Source organism: Quercus suber, unplaced genomic scaffold (assembly GCF_002906115.3).
Source record: "Quercus suber isolate HL8 unplaced genomic scaffold, Cork oak 2.0 scaffold_704, whole genome shotgun sequence".
Lineage (NCBI taxonomy): Eukaryota > Viridiplantae > Streptophyta > Magnoliopsida > Fagales > Fagaceae > Quercus > Quercus suber.
The window spans coordinates 14,546-37,416 of NW_027070145.1; the positions used below are offsets into that span (position 1 = coordinate 14,546).

Sequence of the window (22,871 nt, forward strand, 5' to 3'; positions counted from 1 at the left end):
TGTTTGTAATGGATGAACTAACAAACGATTGGACCAAATTCACGCTTTCAGAGAAGGAGGGGCCTGGGTGTTGTTTAGAGAGTGATCTTAGCTCTCAAAACCATATCATTGCAGCCAAGTTTCTGACAAAGCGAGCCCTTAATATTGATGCAATAACAAGAACTTTTACTCCTCTTTGGCGATTGCGAAATGGCTTTCAGGTTTGCAAAGTTGGAAAACATAAAATGTTGTTCATCTTCGAATCGGCAGTTGATAGAGATAAGGTCCTTAATGCCGAGCCTTGGAGTTTCGACAAACACCTTGTGATCATGCAGCGATATGACAAAAGTAAGGTAGTGGAGGAATTAAGTTTTGACAGGACTTTGTTTTGGGTGTAAGTCCACGGGCTGCCATACTGTTACATGAATGTAAAAGAAGCTGAAAAAATCTACAACGTCCTTGGCCAGGTATTTCATTCCGCAGATCCAACAGAAACAGAGGGGGGAAATTTTATAAGGATTAGGGTGTTGATGGATGTTACCCTGCCTCTTTGCCGTGGTCGGATAATTTCTATGGAGAATGGTAAAACCATGTAGTTAACTTTCAAATACGAGCGCCTCCCAAAGATTTGCTGCTGGTGTGGCCATCTGGAACATGATGATAGGGATTGCGATCTATGGCTAGAGAGCAAAGGTTGCTTAACAGCCGATCAAAAGCAATATGGACCCACTCTTTGAGCCTCGCCTTTTTTTTTCTTCACGGAAGGCCATCGTCTCTGTTCCAGGTTTTTTCAAATCGAAACAATGCTCGTCTTCGAAACCTACTGATCGTGACACTGGTGTTGAGGCTGAACCAGTGGTGTTGAATGATGTGAATCTGATGCCTGTTCATTGTCCAACGGCGGTGAGCAAGTTAGAAACTCTAAGGGACGTCTTGCAGAAGCATTCAAGAGATGAAACCGTTACTTTGGACTCACCAATTGTAACGCAAAACGTATAGGAACCAAAAGATTCTGTAATCAATAAAATCATTGAGAGCTCACAATTTTTGGAAAGTCATAACTCCAATATTCATGGGACAGCTGCCTAATGAGATTGATTCGAAGCTGACTAAATTTGATCACATTAAACTCACGAACCAATCAGCTACTATTGCCAAAAATACTACTAGTCAGTCACGTGAGGAGCAAGAGGCAGCAAAGTCAGTAAATACTTAGCGTATGTGGACCCGATTGGCAAGGAAAAACACTGAAGGCAGTGCTCAGGAAAACATAGGAAACACAGGGAGAGACATAAGTGAATACATTGGTGGAGAAAATAGAATTTTTTCATAGGTTGAAGGTCCTTCTAACTTAATTTGCAAGAAAAAGCAGGTTTTAAGGGAGGGTGGGGTCTTACATTCTATATTGGCTGAGGCTGGTAATCAGCCCTGCCAAGAATCATGAATCTCAGAGTATGGAACTGTCGTGGGCTTGGAATCTTACGTACAGGGAAGGAGCTTGGAGATATTATCCGAGCAAAAGATCCCTCTGTAATGTTCATAGCCGAAACACTTGCAGATGAAGGAAGGCTAGACAAAGTAGTGCAAGAAATTGAGATACAAGGCAAAAAGCCTTTGGTTGGGGATTTGGTCACTCTTCATTCTAAACAAGCTAAAAAAAAGTTTTATGTGGCTTGCTTGCCGAAAATCCCTACCGACAAAGCAGAATTTGGTGCATTGGACCATCATTGACGACCCTCACTGCAATAGATGTTGTGAAACGAAAGAGCATTCCCTCCATGCAATTTGGTTGTGTCCTTTGCTTGACACAGTGTGGCTAAACACTGATTTCTAGGCTTGCCAAATATCCAAATAGTTTCTGCACTTCAGGGAGTTGCTGTCTTGGATTATGCAAAATTACCAACAGCCAGTTTGTTTGCATTCACGGCATGGGTGATATGGACCAACAGGAGTCAAACCCACTTGTATTTGCCGTGTTGCAGCCTGCAGCAGATGATTCAAGAGTGTGAACAATGACTAGCAAAGTGCCTCAATATCAACCAGCATCCTCAGCTCAATCATCCACAACCTTGAGCTCTTTGGCTTCCTCCACCGACAACTTTGGTGAAGGTAAACTTCGATGGAAGAACTTTTTCAAGGGTGAACTATTCGGGAGTTATTGTGGTTGTTCGCAACAGGGATGGATCGGTTATCACTTCTTTGTCGTAACTAATTTCGCAAGCTTATACACCGGATGAGATTGAAGCTATGCTGTCCTATTGTGGTTCACTACTAGATGATGTAAATCGATGCTCTTGTTTTTTTAATCAATTACGTTACTCTTATGTTAAGAGAGAAGGTAATAGGGTTGCTAATAGTTTGACCAGATATGCTGCGCATATCTCAGACTTAGTTGTGTGAATGGAAGATGTTCCACCACAATGTTTTCCAGTCATCCAAGCTGATTTAGGTGGATTTTCTTAATAAATGTTTATGATGTTCTTTCTCAAAAAAAAAAAAAAAAGGATCAATATGAAAATAGAATCAACATAAATGGCCAAAATGATTATTTTGAAATATAAAAGTTCAAAATAATTTTTTTTTTTTAATACAAGATAGAAATTCCACTCCAGCCTAATTTAAGTGTATATGTGTATGAAACTTCATTTTAAAAACTTAAACTTCAGCCCTTACTCTTTATATCTCACACGCTATACTTGTAGAGTGAACACTGCACTTAAGGTGTGTCATGTGTGGTAATAAATAAAAGACCTTAAACTTAAGCTCAAATGTGTACTTTAGTCTAACTAATTGATAACTACTACCTTAATTAATACTGGAGTGATCTTAGAAAATTATTCACTATTTCCTTCTTTTTTTTTTTTTTTCCTTTTTTGAGAAATAAGACCATGCATTCAATAAATCAACATAAACTTCTGTCAAACATTACAAGATTAATAACATCACTGCGATTACAAGCTTTCCACGCTGACATACTTGGAGTCTTGGACTATGAACACATGCACTTTAGATTAGAGCGTTTGAAGTTTGCCCAAGCAAGAAAAAGTTTGTTTTTTCAAAATTATAAAAAAAAAAAAAGTTTTTTTTTTTTCCTTCCCTTTATTAAGCCTTTTGAGTTTAATGGCTGGTTCCAGTTCCACACCCAAAAAGCGTTTATTGAGTTCAGACATTACTATTTTCAACAGATTTCACTAGGCAAATTGATTTCCAAACATCGCAAAATTAAGAAGCTGCCATCAACTTCATAGTTTTATTTTCTTTTCTTTTTTTGAGAAACTGTTTTATTTTCTTTATTCAAATAAATGACTTTTCAAATTGAAAGTAACAGAGACACATTAGGTTTTACGGTTATTTATTGGTATTTGGTAGTGACATTAAATGGGAATCAATCATGGCAGGGATGACACGGCACCACTTTCCCCGAATGACCCTTGCTGATAGGGTTTGGCGGAATTGGCGGGGGATGCCTAGGAGTTTTGATTTGAACAAAAATTATTTCGCGGGCTTCTCTTCTTCTCTGCAAACATAACAAGAAATTGTATAAATCTAAAACCTATACATAAATAAAACCTCTAATTTACAATCTGATATATACTCTAATGAAAGAGGACATGTTTTAAGGAACTCACTGGCTGGTGGGACTGGGAAGACGTTGTTTGGCGCGGCAACAAGAGAAGCATCGGGATTTTGATATTCCTCGTCGAAGCTGCCCTAGCATCCATTTTTCGCTGGAAGATGCACCAATTAACACTTCAAATGCTCTTTATTTATGCGATATACACTTCAAAAAGCATACCACTGTCTAATCTTTCAGACAATTAAAAGCAAAAAAAAAAAGACAAAGTTAGTTAAAAAAGTTCACCAATTAAAAGCAAGTCAATACACGCTATCTCGTACTACTTATACAAATTACTTACGACATTAATTTTCTCCACCGGCGTAATTTCATGGTCTCTTACGAAAAAGATTTCAGCCCCACTACCACCACCACCAGCAGTGAAGTTTTATGGTCTCTTCATGTCCTATTTTAGATTGACGCAAAAAAATTTTCACCTTAAAAATACATTGTACCCCCATCATTTGAATTTATGTCCTAGAATCCATTTTGTATGATGTTTTTAATTAATAAAAATTAAGAAATAAAACTCTTTAAGAATAAATAATTTAGGACACATAGCACAAAATTGAAACTTTAATTTGGAATTCTAGTTTGAGTTTCTCTCAGTTTCACCTATTATTATTATTATTATAAAAGTAGCGTTACAAATACAAACTATTTTACAACACTTTTACAAAATGTTGATGTAGACAGCCTTTTATTAGTTTTCATTTAGTCCACCATTAATATCACTTTTTCATTTACTAATAATTATTAGAATTCAAGCACATACACTCTCAACAATGGCGGAACTCATGGAAACTAGAAAAATGAGAGAGAGAGAGAAAATTTGTATGTGAATGATTCAGTATATTAAATAATGTGAACTCTGTTTCTTATATACAAAAAGAATAAGCCGGTAAAGCAGTCAACTAACTATTACTTCTAACTAATTATCAATCTGCCAATATAGAACTAACACGTGTCTATTACTATCTAACTAATTACATCAAGAGAAACTACATGTAGCTTTATAACTATCTATACAAAACGACTTGTAGCTGTACTCTTCTTGTAACTGTGCTCTGCTCTGTAGTCTGAAGTCGAACATCATGCTCTAATACTCCCCCTCAAGATGAACTATCTATATTAATGAAGTTCATCTTGGAAAGAAGATATAAGAATTGTCTATGTGCTAGAGGTTTTGTAAATAGGTCTGCCAACTGATGCCGTGTAGGGACATGAAAAGTCTTAAGCACTCCATCTTGAATTTTTTCTCTAACAAAATGACAATCAACTTCAATATGCTTGGTTCTCTCATGGTATACTGGATTGGCAGCAATATAAAGGGCTGCTTTACTGTCACAATAAAGTGCAGCAGGTTGTTTATGATGAACACCAAAAGTAGCAAGCAAAGAAAGCAGCCAAACTATCTCACTTGTAACAGCAGCCATTGCTCTGTATTCGGACTCAGCAGAAGACCTGGAAACCACTTGTTGCTTCTTACACTTCCAGGATATTAAGGATGCATCCAAGAATATACAAAAACCAGATATAGATCTTCTGGTATCCACTCATGCTGCCCAATCAGCATCACAGTAACACTTCAGCTGCAACTTTGAATCAACAGATAGAAAGAGACCTTGTCCTGGTGTCTTTTTCAAATATTTAAGGATCTTGTAAGCAGCTTGTAGATGTGGCATCTTAGGAGCACTCAGAAATTGACTCAACTTGTGAACTGAGTAGCTGATGTCTGGTCTTGTCAAAGTCAGGTATAGCAACTTCCCAATTAATCTTCTATACATTGAAGGATCAGGTACAGCATCTCCACCTCTACTGCTCAGTTTGAACTAAGTCTTTAAGCTTAAAGTTGTTATCCAGAAACTGTTTGAAGGCATTAACAGCATCCACATCATTACTAGCTATCAAAATATCATCAACATAGACCAAAAGTATGATGATACAGCCTTTGTCAACTCTAGTAAACACTGAATAGTCTGACTTGGACTGAACAAAGCCATGGTTGATGATGGTGGAAGAAAGCTTAGCAAACCATTGTCTACTAGCTTGTTTGAGACCATACAAAGACTTCTGAAGCTTGCATACCTCCCCCTTGCTGCCAAAACCAGGAGGAGGAACCATGTACACCTCCTCAAGCAACTCCCCATGGAGGAAAGCATTGTTGACATCTAATTGAGAAAGATGCCAACCTTGAACAGCAGCTAAAGCAAGCAATGTCCTGACAGTAACAAACTTCACAACAGGACTGAATGTCTCAGAAAAATCAATGCCCGCAGTCTGAGTATATCCTTTAGCCACTAACCTGGCTTTATACCTCTCAACAGACCCATCTGCCTTAAGCTTAATTTTGTAGATCCATTTACAGCCTATAGGAACTTTACCAGGAGGCAAAGAAGTCATTATCCAAGTATTATTGGCTTGCAAAGCTTCTATCTCAGCTTGCATGGCAGCCTGCCATCTAGGATCCAAAAGGGCTTGAGCATATGACTCGGGTTCTTTATGAATGGTCAAGGCAATAGAAAAAACTTTATGGGGTGTGGACAATTTATCATAAGAGAGAGTAGAGGATAAAGGGTACAAAATACCTGAACTTGGAGCAATGGAGTCAGATGAGGGAAGGAGGGAAGCTGAGGCCGAGACTGAACTGGAGACAAGATTGCAATGATAATCTTGAAGGTAAGTGGGAGGCTTATGGACCCTTGAAGAATGCCTAAGAGGAAGGGCATTTTCAATAGGAGGAGGTGAAGGATCAGAAGGTATGGAAACATCAAAAACAGGATGTGGAGGAGACACAAGATCAGGAAATTCATCAGGTGGCACAGCAGTATCACAAATGTCAAAAGAAGGAGAAAATTCAGCAGAAATTGGAGGTGGAAATGAGATAGAATGAGATGATGAGGGCTGATCAGAAACACAAGGAATGGAAGGAAACATGGAATCATTGACTGGTGAAAGAGGTGTGACTGATTTGGAAAGCCAGGATTTGAAAGGAAAAATAGATTCTTTGAAAATGACATCTCTAGAAACAAAACAGGTTTTGGTGGCCAAATCATATAACTTGTAACCTTTAATACCATGTGGATAACCAAGAAAAATGCAAACCCTTGCTCTAGGATCAAATTTAGATCTGTTTCGGCATAAAGAAGAAGCATAACCAAGACAACCAAACACCCTTAGATGAGCATAATTAGGTGGATGACCTAAGAGCTTCTCATAAGGAGTGACATTATGTAACAAGGGACTTGGAATCCTATTAATGAGATAAGTAGCAGTAAGAACACAATCACCCCAAAATTTTAAAGGCAAATTAGCTTGAAATCTCAAAGCCCTAGCCACATTAAGAAGGTGTTGATGTTTTCTTTCAACAGTAGAATTTTGTTGAGGTGTTTCGACACAAGACAATTGATGTATAATTCCTTTGGAACTATAAAAAGATTGTAAAGTAAACTCAGGACCATTATCAGACCGGATTGTTTTAATATGAGTATGAAACTGAGTAAACACAAAATTATAAAAGGATGGAAGTAAAGATGATGCCTCAGATTTTTGTGATAATAAAAACACCCAGGTGCACCTACTATAGTCATCCACAATGGTAAGAAAATACTTTGATCCATTTAAAGAAGGAGTAGAGTAAGGACCCCAGATATCAACATGAACCAATTCAAAACAAGAAGAAGAGGTATGAATGGAAGTAGGAAAAGGCAATCTTCTTTGCTTTGCAAGAGGACATATAGTGCAATCAAATGTACTTTTATTGCAAGAGATTATATCAGGTACAAATGAATGCAACAAAGCTAGTCTTTGTGCAGAAGGGTGGCCTAGCCTACAATGCCAAAGACTAGAATTATTCATGACAAAAGTAGCATTACAAGTTTGAACAGAAAGACCTGAGCTAAGAGGAGAAAACTTGGAAATGATGTCTAGGACAGATTGTGGAAGAATGACAGAAGATGTAGGTTGTAGAGTATAGAGACCTCCTTGCTTTTTACCCAACCCAATCATCCTCCAAAGCTGCAAGTCCTGAATTAAACAGAAATGTGAAAGAAAAATGCAACAGCAAGATGGAGACTGGGTTAGTTTACTAATAGAGACAAGGTTAAAAGAAAATGTAGGAATGCAAAGCACATTTTCTAGAAATAAACCAGAGGACAAGTGAACTGTGCCAATGTGAGTGACTTTGGCAACAGCTCCATTAGGTAACTGAACCGAAAGTTGAACCACAGATGTGATGGATGTAAAAAATTGAAGTGAGTGAACCATATGATCAGTGGCTCCACTGTCTAAAATCCAATCATTGGATGTAACATGGGAAGTGTTGACATGAGAAGAAAAAACTGAATATTGTAAAGAATGGAAAGGTAATTTGGGAAACTGAGAAGAAGACCAAGTACCTGACATCTCATGCCCTTGAAGACCCTTGGATGGTTGTGTAATGACTGTAGCAACTTGGTGAATAGCAGAAGTAGATTCCTGTGGAATTTGTGTACCAAAATGAGCTTGGGTATTCAACAAACTGAGAAATTGTTGATATTCTGCTCTAGTAAGATTGACACTCTCCTCAGAAACATCAGTAACAGCAACTGCATTGGCAAAGGAATTTCCACCTTGTTGACCTTTGTTCTTAAACTTATAGCCGGGTGGATAACCATGTAGTTTGTAGCACTTGTCAACCACATGGCCCAAAAGCCCACAGTGGGTACACTGAGGTCTGCCTGACTTACCCTTGTTGAATCCTTTAATGAAAGGAGTATAGGTTTTGACTGCCAAGGCTGAGGATTCACTGGTTATCTTCCTTCCAAACTTTCTTTGTTTCTCATCTTGAAGCAAAAGAGAGAAAACCTTGCTTAAAGAAGGAGCAGGATCCATAAGTAGAATTTGTCCTCTCACTGAAGTATAGGTGTCATCAAGACCCATTAGGAAAGTCAAGACACACTCTTCTGCCTGATGCCCACATGTACAAGTCCTGTATTCAGAGAACTCTTGCCACAAACTCTTGAACTTGTTGTAATAACCATTGATAGTTAAGCCTTCTTGAGTCATAGAACAAATCTCTCTCTTTAACTCAAACATACGAGGGCCATTCCCTTGTCCAAACCTATGTTGCAAGTCCAACCAGACCTCCCTTGCATTCTTGAAATAGACCACACTAGGTTGCAAATCCTTCGAAACAGAATTAAACAGCCAAGCAAGAACAGTACTATTACACTTACACCAAGCAAAATAACAAGGATGATCAACAGACTCAGGTTTTGTTAAAGAACCATCAATGAAACCCAGTTTTGTTTTAGCATCCAAGGCGATGAGAACAGCTCTACTCCAGGTAGCATAATTCTCCTCAGTGAGGTGTTGAACAACAAGAGAAACACCTGGATTGTCACTATTAGACAAGAAATAGGGAGTGGAAGAGTTTTCCCACGGATGAATTGTTGGAATTGTTGGAACAGAGGTGCTTGATGTGCTATCAGCCATATCAACCAACTCAGATATTGATTCAACAATCAAGATTGAATATTCTACAATCAAGATTCACAAAGACTAATCACCAACCCCAAAAATGATCACTTTGAGTAATCCCAAAAAATTTCTTCAAGAATCAGTAACGAACCCCACTGATCAACAGAAACCCTAAGATTTTATTACAGAATAGGATTCGAAATAGGAAAAATTCGATTTCACAATCCCTAGGCTTTGAACTCAATTGCCAAAAATCGCAAATGAAATTCAAGAACGAAATAGGGAAGAGACAACAACAAAGAAGAACAGTGCAAGATTCAAGAACCAAAAAAAATTTCTACTTGATTCGAAGGAGCACTGAAAGTAAAACAAGTAAAAATTGAACTAGTGAGTTTAGAGAGTTTCAAAAAAAATACCAGATGAAGCTCTCAACTAGTCCCTGCTCTGATACCATATTAGAATTCAAGCACATACACTCTCAACAATGGCGGAACTCATGGAAACCAGAAAAATGAGAGAGAGAAAATTTGTATGTGAATGATTCTGTATGTTAAATATTGTGAACTCTGTTTCTTATATACAAAAAGAATAAGCCGGTAAAGCAGTTAACTATTTCTAACTAATTATCAATCTGCCAATATAGAACTAACACGTGTCTATCACTATCTAACTAATTACATCAAGAGAAACTACATGTAGCTCTATAACTATCTATACAAAACGACTTGTAGCTGTACTCTTCTTGTAACTGTGCTCTGCTCTGTAGTCTGAAGTCAAACATCATGCTCTAATAAAGTCCAAGAAAAAGACCCAAGTCTAGGATAAATAAGATGCAAATCTGGTTTTTTTTATTATTGATGTTGACTTATCAAAAATCATAAAATCAACAAACACTACAACAAAAGTGGGCTATGGTGACAAAACTTTTTGTCACAATATGTCCTTATTTCGTCACCGAAGACATACAGTGACGAAACCAGTTTCGTCACCTAAGCCCCGTCACAGAATGTCCTTGTGACGAAAATTTTTCGTCACCAATAAAAAAATGATAGGTGACGAAATTTTTTCGTCACCTAATTTTTTCGTCACTAAACCTTATTTTCAATGACGAAATAAATTCGTCACCAATGATTTTTTATTTGTAATTTTTTTTCATTTAACTATAAAAGGTGACGAAATATTTCGTCACCGATTTTTATTTATTTATTTCAATTTCAATAGATTGGGTGACAAATTATTTTGTCACCAATTTTTGCTTATAGTTAGATATGGTGACGATAATTTTTGTCACCAATTTTCTTTTTTAATTAATATTCTTTACATTTACTTGCCATTACATTAGCCTATTACATTAACCTGTTCATTTCCAACCGCATCCATAAACAAATCATCCATTCAATTCCAACAACATCTAAAAAAAAATAAAAATAAAATAAAATAAAATAAAAAAAAGCATCCATACAATTTGAAAAGGAAATAAGGAACCATTATACTTTTAAAACCATTGAACCAAGTTGTTCACAAAGTAATTACAACCATTTATATATAAATGATATCTTCCATACTATACAAAAAATGATTTGAGTTCAAGTAGCACCACAAAAATTGTCTTTTTGCCACCACTCCCATATCTGCACAAGTATAAAGAAAAATACATCAATACCATATCTACTGGAAGAAGCAACTACTTGTACAACTAATCACAAGATTGCCCAAAGTTCAATTAAATTTGATACATTGATAGTACTATCATGAATCTAGTTTAAAAATGAAGTTTGATATAAGTAACTGATTTAATTAATGAAACTTCGCATGAGATAAAATCCTAGAAAAATTAAGCTAATATGTCACCAATCCCAAATTCATTGAAGAAAATTTACATACAATATAAACAAATTGCACTTATCAAGTCACTTACACAAGTGTCAATGCACCGTGAGAGTATAATTAAGGAAAAGCTACATTATACATAAAGAACGCATGACAAAGATAATAAATTGCATGCCACCACAATACAAGATGTCAATGAATGTTTCCCCATCTTTTGTACCTACCAGTGTTGTGTTGGTTTTATTGATATTCTAAAAACACAATGATAGTGTACTAATACCATGGCATAAACCAAAACTAAATCAAGTAGGGCCTCATATACACCCAGATGATCAAATAAACTAATTTTGTGAGATTACCACAAACTCATCCACGCTTTTCAATGTAAGTAGAGATATTTAAGGCCAAATGGCAAAGAATAGACAAGGTTACCAAGTTTAACATGATATATAACTTTAAGGAATTACTCCATTTGGTTATTCAATAACTTGACCACTAAACAGAACAAAATATGTTGTAAATCCTCAACAATATATTCAAGTGACAGTTTGCATTAATAAAGAAGGTGGTACCTGACCGAGTCAACAAGTTTTGATTGCGAAATCTTAAATCCTGCACTAGCCAGAGCATCAACCCTTAGTGATGCTTCTACTATTTTAAATGTTTGGTCCTGTCAAGAGAAGAAAACTAAGCTTAATTCTATGCTGGAGGAAAATTATTTAGAAACTGAAAAAAATAAATAAATAAATAAAATAAATAAAGGAAAGGTTGTCAAGATAATGACTGGCAACCTAGGTGCTTCATTACCAACCTGCAAGAAGAAAAGAAATCACAAACACAAGTAGTATGCAAGTCCAGTGGCTATAGCCCATTCTATATTCAAATCTTTCGAGGAATGTCACAATATAAAGGTAAAACATAAATTCTAATGCTAGAACTTTTTACTACCACAATGAGTAAATTTATGAGATGCACAAATGAACAAGTATCAAAGAAATAAATTGGAGCTGTTTGAAAGGTTGAGACAAATAAGTAACCTAAATCTTAAATTTATTAATGGCAAAATAGACATATTTAGTATAGGACATGATCCTCCTAGATGCTTTAGACAGTCTCCAATGTGCCACTAACACCTTCTATTGTCCTCATTAGTGCCACATGACCACTTCCTCTTATGCAAGTTATGGTTTCCCATAAGGAAAATAGTTTTTAGTTCAGCATCCAATAATAATCAAAACAACACTTTTTTACAGCTTCTAGGATCACTGTGACCAAATAACCATCTACAATGTTTGTTGCCCCGGAATCATTTCTCACCACCCTTTTTCCTCTGCAAATTTTGTAACAACAAAAAAAATTGAAGGCCAATTGTCTTTTTTTTCTAAATTTGTTCTCTATTTAGAGAGTATAAAATGCTCTAACTAGTAATTAATTGCTAAATTATTAAACTTATGGCTTCTAGCTGTTAGGGAATATGAAACCTAGGCTAGGATCTATGGGATACGAATTGAAAAATAGTACATACAAAACACTAGATATATGTGGTTCTCCCAAAAAAGGGACATGCCAACGAAATTTTTGTATTCTATTACTTGGTAGTCTAGAGTCTAGACCTATGTGTAAAATTATAATAATAAGTCTAAAATGTCTTTTGTATTCTTATATATTAGAAATACCCTAATAATTGTACAGACACCACCCTAACCTACATATATGTTAACCTTTAATTTATGATAAAATGGCAAAAGAATGCCTTCATTACACAAGTGGAAAAAACTGCATATGAATTATGCTACTTTGCAAGAAAAACAACATAATAAAGAACAATATTGTTGTTCATGTGAAATTCTTTCAAATGTATTTGGTTACATAAGTTCTCATTATTTTGATTCCCTGTATACATTGGTACCGTTACTACAAAAATAACAGAATCAATATATTTCCAACGTGTTCTATAAATTCCAGAACCAATATATCTAAAGTCAGGAGATAAGCATATCAATTCTCATTAATATGAGTCCTAAAGAGACAAATAAAAATAATATTCTTTTTCAAATTACCAAAGCATGGCAAACATGTCCATCATGAGTCGATGGACATGTAACCATGGCCATGGCTCCTTTAATGCGTCCAAGCTATTTCACCCTCATAACTTGAGACTAATTATAAAATTAGTTTTTAAAAACCATAAAACCCACTATCACCCTCATCCAAATGAAAAGTGATCTCAAAAAGGAATTATAACTAGACTTCTCCATACCCATGGATAAACGCAGCAACAATTATCTTTAAAAAAATGATAAAACCCATCACTTTCTTAGGCTCTATAGAAGAAGAATCGTACCTGAGACTCTGAGAGAGGCGTGACTCTGTGAGAGAGAGAGAGACTGAGATTGGGGATTTAGGGTTAAAGGGAAAAATAATTATAATGAAGAAAAAAAATTCTAGCGCCCAATTTTTTTTTTTTTTTTTTTGGAAAGTTGGCGCCCAAGAGAGAGAGAGAGACTGAGATTGGGGATTTAGGGTTAAAGGGAAAAATAATTATAATGAAGAAAAAAATTCTAGCGCCCAATTTTTTTTTTTTTTTTTTGGAAAGTTGGCGCCCAAAATATTGAAGGCCCGCCTTTATTTTATTTCTACCAATGGTGACGAAAATTATTTTATTTATTCTTTTTCAAATTATTTTATTTTATATATATTTAATTTTTTTAATTTTTTTATTTGATCCTGCGGTTCAACCAATGACCCACTGTTGAACCAGTAACCCAGTGACCCAGTGACCCAACTCATAGACCAAGTTAATATTTGATCCAGGTTTAATAACTATGGGTTAAATAGATATTAACCCAATTAAACCCAATTAACATTATTATTAATTTGGTTTTAACTGAGTAGCCAATTAGATCCAATTATGATTCAAGTATAAATCACCCAACTTTAAAATTCCCCAAAACCACTAAAAAGACCAAAATGCCCATTAAACCTCAAAAATTACCAAATACCCCCTAAATCTAAAAAATGACATAAATACCCCAGAAACATAAAATTTACCAAAATACCCCATAAATCTAAAAAATGACCAAAATACCTTCAAAACCTAAAAAAATTACCAAAATACTCCCGAAACCTAAAAATCACCAAAAATAGCCCCTCAACTTAAAATTGATTGAAATACCCCTTAAACCTAAAAAATAACCGAAATACCCCTAAAACCTAAAAAAAAAAAAAAAATGACTGAAATCACCAAAACCTAAAAATCACCAAAATACCCCCCCTAAACCTAAAAAATGATCAAAATACCATCATAAACCTAAAAAATGACCGAAATACCCCTAAAACCTATAAAATGACCAAAATGCCCCTAAAATTTATAAAATGACCAAAATACCCCTCGAAACCTAAAAATGACCAAAATACCCCTGAAACCTTATAATGACGAAAATACCCTCAAAACTTATAAAATAACGAAATACTCCCGAAACTTAAAAAATGACCAAAATATTTAGGTTTAGGGGGTATTTCGGTCATTTTTTTAGGTTTGAGGGGTATTTTGGCCATTTCTTTTAGTTTTGGAGGTATTTTAGTCAATTTTTAGGTTTTGGAGGTATTTTGGTCAATTTTTAGGCTTCGTAAATATTTTGGTTATTTTTAGGTTTTTGGGGTATTTTGGTCATTTTTAGTGGTTTTTGGGCATTTTGGTCTTTTTTAGGTTTAGGGGATATTTTGATAAATTTAAAGGATTTTAGAAGTACTTTGGTCATTTTCAAGTTTTAGGGGCATTTTGGTAATTTTGATTATTGAGTAATTGGGTGGTTTGGGGTTTACTCATAATAACTGGATTGGATTGGATTTGGGTTAGAAGTGATTAATTAGAATGGGTAAATGGGTTTTATGTACCCAAAAATATAATAAATTAAGCACTTTGGCTCCCAAAATACGTAACGTGCACCCTAATTTTTTTACGTGACAAAAACTTATTTCGTCACCAATGAAACCTAAATCTTATATATTGGGTGACAAGATTAATATTCCATCACCTATTATCTGTATTTGGTGATGCAAACCTTTCATCACCATTGATATCACTTTTAGTGACAAAACTGTTTGTCACCATACACAATAGTATAGCCCACACCCAAAAACACCTAATAGCGCCTTTTTATTTCATGAGCTATAGTGATGAAAAACCTATTTCGTCACCAATATGAATATCTTTAGTGACGAAATACTGATTTCGTCACCGTTTTACAATATTTTATAAAAATTGGTGACGAATTTTTGTTTTCCTCACCGAATGTTATCATTTAATGACGAATTTAGTTTTCCTCACTAGATTTCGTCACCATAGCCCACTTTTGTTGTAGTGAAAAATCAACAATTAAACGTGAAAAAGCCCATAATTTGTCCATTTCAAGCCCAACTCATGATCAGTTTGTTGCGGTATTTAAATGACATTATAAGCTTACCCTAGAGGGCTTTTAAAAGAGGGAAAAAAACACCTCATGTGCCTCATATTTTGTATCTAGGGTTTTTGCATCCAAAACTCTCTCATATCTTTTACCAATGACATTCCTTAAATAAATTAATTATAAAATAAAATAAAAAAAAATAAAAAATAAAAAAAGATCCGGTGTTGTAGATGCTTAAAGATGCTACCTCATACCAGTCATTAAAGATGCTGGATCTAAACCTTCAAGTGTGATCCTGAAGTCGTAGGCTAGAGGTCCACAATGGAGCAAACCTTCAAGGGTGGTCTTGCAGTTGTGGGCTAGAGGCTCACATTTGGAATACATCCATATTTGAGATATCTGTAGATCTTAGAGCTCAATTGGGTAACTATAGTTAAGCTTTTGAAAAATAGGGTTATTCAGTCTGTTAACTTCTATTTGAGAATAGATTTGTTCATGTTGGTCCCCCCCCCCCAAGTATTTTTACTGTGAAACAGTTTATTTAATTGGTTTTCTCAGGTCATCATATCTTATGTAATATATATATATATATGTATGTATTCCATTGTGTTTTCTAAGATCATCATATCTTGTGTCATATTTATATTCTATTGTGCATAATATTCATGTTTGATTAATCTAAGGCTCGCATAATTTTTCTAATTAATAACTTTGTTTTAAAACTAGTTAATTACTGTTTTGACAAGGATTTAAACCCAGCATAGTGAACCAGATATGAGATATTAATAGAATGTTAAACCCTAGACTAAACATACAATAGGCCATAGTTACTAGATATGTGGTACCGTAAGAATAATTTGCTTGCGCACTAAGTAAGATGTGCTTGGCCTTGATTTAGATTGAGCTAGATATCTTTAACAACAAAAAATAACAAGATAATATAATAAATTAATATACCATTTCGCACATTTACGCAATGGTCACTCCACAAGTATAAGTGTTTGTAGGGTGTGGAGGGCAAGAGCCGAGCTTCATACATATATACACTTAGATTATTTTAGAGTAGAATTTCTATCTTATCTTTAATATTAAAAAATAAATAAATAAAGGCTTTCTTCATATGATAACTTGGTTGAAATTTTAAAAACTACTAATATTTTGCCCCTGCCGTAGTTAACTAAATCAAAGAATGTTATATAAATTAAAAGATATTTTAATAATTAATTAAAATTAGATAATAACATGAAAACAAAATTATTGTAAGTTACATGACAAATGTACATTTTGTAAGTCAAAGTATTTATCAAAATCCAAACATTATAATTGATTATAAAAAATTTAGAAAAGTTTTTAAAAATTATTTTAAATGAAACTTTGATAATTGAGTTTTAATTAGAGTAGTATTTTTTTTTTTTTTTTGTGAAAAAAAAAATTGATAATTGGTTCACTCAAAATAAATCATGTTAATAAGTTTAATGAACTTTTTTTTTTACAAAAAAAAAAGGGTCTCACACATGTGATCATTGACCCTGGCCCATTTAAACCCACAATACTCATGGTGTAGGGCACCTCTAGGTGCATTAGAGCTATCTATGTCATAGTATAGCATTTGTTTTGTGAAGCGCATGACTTGAACCAGGCAACTCCTGAACACACAAGTATAATCTAGTATAAGACTCCTACCAACACACCACGCCTCTAGGGGGCAATTTTAATGAACTTATAATGAGTTATTCAATGAAATTATAATACTTACATTGAGCCACATGGTATAAGCACAACCTATATAAATTGACTATTATTAGAACCAAAAATTAAGTTTGATTATTAAAATAATAATAATAAATCAAATTTCTAAAAACTCTTGCTACTAGAATTTTAATTGAAGTAGTAGCTTTAAAAAAAAATTGAAACTTTAGAAATAAAGTTTTACTTAAAACAACTATGTTAATTATTTTAGCCTAAGACTTATTGCTGCAGTCCTATTACATCCATCTAGGATCAATTTACTAAGTTATATATATCCTGCTACAACTCATATCACACATTATGGCGCCAGTCTAAAACCTATAGTTCATTGCATGTTGATAGGAGGAGGAAAAAACAAAAAGAGAGATTGTGCTACTTGGCACAACCACAATTTATAAGACAAATTTTTAGTATATAATATAATGTGGTATTATTTGGAGGTGAGCTCTTGAGTTAGATAATGGGATTCGTAGATTATATTATAAGCAGCCACACAAGGTGTACGACATTTATGTGTGTGGGGTGGGACTGCATGACCCTACGTTTGTTCATATCCCTTTTCCTTCATTAATTTCCGCCATAATAAGAAGTGGCCGCAAAATTTAATGTTTCTTTTTTATATATACAAATATATAATCAAATACATGTATCAAAGACTTTTAGGCTTTGAAAAAAAAAAAAAACCCAAAAAAAGAGTTGGCCCAAAAAGTCCTAGTTAATGATTTGTTCTTCAAATTAGATCGAGGGTTTTTTTTTTTTTTTTTCTCCCGAGGAAAAAGAGATACAATAACCTGTATTGTCTTTTTTTTTTTTTTTTTTTCTCTCTTATATAAATTCATTATATAATAATAATAAATCTTATTTTTATGAAAAAAATATTGTAAAAATAATTTCAATAATAAGTTTAAATTATAACTAATAACAACCTTCCATTTATAATTTGTTGTAAAAATATTAAGGACGTAAAACGTAACCATTCTCTTTATATTTTGTGCACATATTTATAAATAAATAAAAATGTATACTCATTTGAATTTAGCCAAATATATGATAAGTCCTCTTTAAGAATTATTTTGTGTGTGTGTATATATATATATATATTAAAATTAATAACTCTATATACAGCATATATATAAGCTCTTTCTTACTTTAGTAATTCTTTTTTTCTTTTTCTTTTTAGTAGAAAAGGAGCTTCATTAGCTAAAGAACAAGAGAGGTTTAAGGACAGCACCTTTTAACATACAACTTAATCTATTCCAATTCCAGAAAATTAACTAATTAAGTACACAGGTGAACTTCATATAAAATAAAATCCTTGTCTTGATTCGTGCCTAATCTTATTAAGCCATTAGCACATCTATTCGCTTCACGAAAGTAATTGTTAAACCTCACCTAGGGAAATGGGAAATTAATTGTATGCAATCATTCAAAACAGAAGAAATAGCATTGTCAGAGGATTGGGGAGAGTTTATAACAGGATGAATACGGCTTTAGCCTCTACTTCTATCTCAACAGTAGAAAAAAAAAAGGTTTTAACAAAGAACTGATGGCAATGTCAATTTTTTCCTAGTAAAAATACGAACTCAAGAAACCATTCACATCCCGGATGATGCTTCCACCTCCTGCTAGCACGGGGACTTATTTTAGTATTTGAAGACTAATACTTGTTTCTTTCATACACATGCATAATTTTGTCAATTAATTTATTTGATCCTAATTAATGTTGGCGAGGCAAAAGCAGCTCGTTCGGCTTGGCAGAAGGCAGTACAGAAAGCCAAAAATTAGGGACTGTTGATCCCATTCTTAAAGGGCACTCTTTGATATTTATTGAAGCCATGCACGCCCAACTGGCTTTCATTCACACGAATATTAGGCCCAATCATGCATCTCTGATATCCAAGCTATTTTAGCTTCTCTTAGTTCCGACTTCCTAGTCAGCCCACTAGATAACCAGGTGAGCAAAAATTTGGCAACCCACAGGCCACAGCTTGGCAACTTGGACCTTCCAATATGATCTGTGGGGCTTTATCGTTTGACCCTTGTGATTCTGACTCCTCTTCCAACTGTTACTGTAGCACCAAGCTAGTCTTGCTATTCATATTTGCTTTGGGGGAAAAAAAGGGACAACTCAAGTTGAGGAATTTATGGATATGAAAATGGTAGGATCATTTTTTATTTTGAAAAGGATAGGATCTTAAAATGTAGTTTGTACATAAACTTAGTATGGGATCTAATAATATATGTTACTCACTGAAAAAAGGCTATTTTTTTTTTCAATAAAAAAAATGGCAAAATATCATAAAAGTACCAATCTTCAAACAACTTTGTAAAGCAACATTTTAAAAGAAGGTTAATATATACTTTACACCTTCTAAGTTTGAGATTGCATCTCCCTATTATTATGAACCGTCACATTTTGTAAACCATATAAAAAATGAAGTCATTTTTATTTTAAACCCATATATATCAAATACATGAATTGATACAAAGTAAATATGATAATGCTCTCTAATATATATATATATATATATACACACAAAATTAAGCTATTATTATTAGGATTGTTGTGCAAGTGAGGTGAGATGGAGAATTAAAAAAATGGTCAGGTAGAAATAGAAAAGAGAGAGAGATAGAGCATGGAGGAGAGATAGCCTAATAGGGGAGGGCTTCAAAAGATAAATATATATATGAAGAGAATATACGAAAATGGACCTAATAAATTAATAAATTTCTACAATATCAGGGATTCAGGGTGTTACATCCTCCTCCCCTCATAAAAATTCGTCCTCAAAATTGTAGGCATTGTATGCCTTATGTTTTGTTATAAGATCCAGTAATCATTGACATTAATTTTTTATTAAATTTAGAATATGGATCCAATGCATAAATCCAGAAGAATTATATGTGATTAAAAACAAAAAAAAAAAAAAAAACACAGAGTTTAATTTGGATCTCAAGTTGAGTTGAGTGAGGTACATATACATTTTTAAAATGTAGGTGAAAATGGAGATAGCCATTTAACCAAATCTGGGATAAATTCAATTTATGAACCTTCTAATCTTCTATAATTCAAGATTTCGTAAATTGAAGAAGGCAATTGATCATTACCTCTATACTGCAAGGATGATAATCCTGATTTTCCCCAAAGGAAGATTATAAAAGAACAATGTAGATTTAGGATATTCAAAGCAAGTTATGAAACTCTTAAGGATATTCTTTTCAATTTACTATGAGCTAGAGTATAATATCATAGTTAATGTATACTTCTCAATCCACAATTAGATTTAAAGTACAATTCAGTCACAAGATCAAATATAAATTTTCCAAAATTTTGAAATTAAAGGAAAATATGTCATATACTTCTAATTGAAATAGAGTTTAATAAGATCCCAAGTACGAGTTCAAACTCAAGGGATCGGTAAGCTCTTAGTAATCAAGGGGATAACAACAAATTTAGAAATGATTATTAGATTAAAAGAAAATAAAGAGAAGTATACACTTGTGATATTGGATACCAGTTATAGGGTACCAAAATTAGCAATCAATATCTAGAGAGGGACTAAAGAAAATCATGAATTTCCCATTTCTCAATCAACAAACATCCCTTTCAAAAAAAAAAAAAAAAACACACACACACACACACACACAGTTTAATTTGGATCTCAAGTTGAGTTGAGTGAGGTACATATACATTTTTAAAATGTAGGTGAAAATGGAGATAGCCATTTAACCAAATCTGGGATAAATTCAATTTATGAACCTTCTAATCTTCTATAATTCAAGATTTCGTAAATTGGAGAAGGCAATTGATCATTACCTCTATACTGCAAGGATGATAATCCTGATTTTCCCCAAAGGAAGATTATAAAAGAACAATGTAGATTTAGGATATTCAAAGCAAGTTATGAAACTCTTAAGGATATTCTTTTCAATTTACTATGAGCTAGAGTATAATATCATAGTTAATGTATACTTCTCAATCCACAATTAGATTTAAAGTACAATTCAGTCACAAGATCAAATATAAATTTTCCAAAATTTTGAAATTAAAGGAAAATATGTCATATACTTCTAATTGAAATAGAGTTTAATAAGATCCCAAGTACGAGTTCAAACTCAAGGGATCGGTAAGCTCTTAGTAATCAAGGGGATAACAACAAATTTAGAAATGATTATTAGATTAAAAGAAAATAAAGAGAAGTATACACTTGTGATATTGGATACCAGTTATAGGGTACCAAAATTAGCAATCAATATCTAGAGAGGGACTAAAGAAAATCATGAATTTCCCATTTCTCAATCAACAAACATCCCTTTCAATTGGTCTACGATGTCATTGTCTAATAATAATAAAGAAATAAAAAATAAAAAGAATTATCCATACCTTCGTAATTTGGCTGTATTTTCCTTAAATTATGTATAAAATAGTTTAATTATAATGTTTATGGTGTTTAAGGGTTGCTAATCAAGGGGTTGAATAAGAACTAGTTTATGAATGGTGGTGTATGTATTTTGTTATAAATCTATGAGAACTTTGGGACTTTGTATGTATTTTGTTATAAATCTATGAGAACTTTGGGACTTTGTAATTTTGCTGTAAGCCACCAAAAGAGCATTTGAATACAACTTTGGATTTGTCCATGTTTTTTATTCTGCTACATCATTTTATGATTCCTTAAGAGTCAGAAAACAAAGGGAATTGGGTCCTTCAACCAAGCTAATAAAGTTTGGATTCAGGTTCTTTGGTTTGAATTAAGGAACCACGTCAATGAAGGAGATAAGTTTAATGTTAAATCTAGCGGTTGGTATCATCATTCTTATTAAGTTTATGATGTTTTTGTTGTTAGATTCCAAGGCATCTGGTAACAATTTAGTGCTAGTCCGGCACTACGGTAAGAGAGGGGAAAAAGAGCTTTAAGGCCCTTTAAAGTTAAAACCTTTAAGCAAAAATTGTCAGATTGTCACCTATTTGGTAATTTTGTTAAGAAAAATAATTAATTAGGATCCCCTTAGAGCTGAAAAAATATTATTTAAGCTAAAACTAAAACTCCGAGGTTTAATATTAATTGGAAATCATGAATTGACATAAATGATCATATTTACTTTTCTAAATAACACAAAATACTCGTGCATTTTCTGAGAGAGAGAGAGAGAGAGGGAGAGAGAGAGATAATAAAAATGATAATAGAAATAGAAATAGATATAGAAATTAAAATTAAAATTAAATTTGGAATTAGAATTGAAATTGAAATAATGATTATTAAATAAACATTGGCCATAAATTGAATTAATTGGGTTCATGACATGAAGTACGAAAATTCAAAGCACTTTTATTATGTCATTTTTTATTTTTTTTTTGTCATTTTACATATCTAAAAGTTTTGTACTAACTTGGTTACCAAACTAGAGTAAAAACGTTAAATAACTTTATTATTTTAGTATGTCGAATGCTCTAAACACCAAATCTTTTTTTTTTTTTTTGTTCCATATTACTTTTTGCCAAAACTCTACAACTAAACCACCATTTTATACGGTAAATACTAAACGGACCTATAGTTTGCTTGTATCGTGTTTGTTCAAGAAAAACTTTGACTCAATACTAAACAGACCCATAATTTGCTTGTGTTGTGTTTGTTCAAGAAAAACTTTGACTCAACATTATAAGGTCGATGGAAGGGGGATTTATGGTTTACACACTATGTTATCCTATCCATTTTAGTTCTATCTACATACCTATTGAGATATTCCTTGTATCAAAATTTTATCTACACCTCTATAAGTTGTCCTTGATTATTGGAACTTTCGTTGATTTTACACACATGCTTGTG

At 33.5% G+C, this 22,871-nt stretch overlaps 1 long non-coding RNA gene across 1 annotated transcript; it reads right to left on the bottom strand.

The window, feature by feature from the left end:
• Window positions 1-10,532: 10,532 nt before the first annotated feature.
• On the bottom strand, window positions 10,533-13,351 carry LOC136064546 (uncharacterized). The gene is made up of 3 exons (XR_010626170.1): window positions 13,230-13,351; window positions 11,458-11,555; window positions 10,533-10,686 (listed from the first exon to the last, which is right to left on the bottom strand). It is a non-coding gene; the product is annotated as an uncharacterized LOC136064546 (long non-coding RNA).
• Window positions 13,352-22,871: the final 9,520 nt, after the last annotated feature.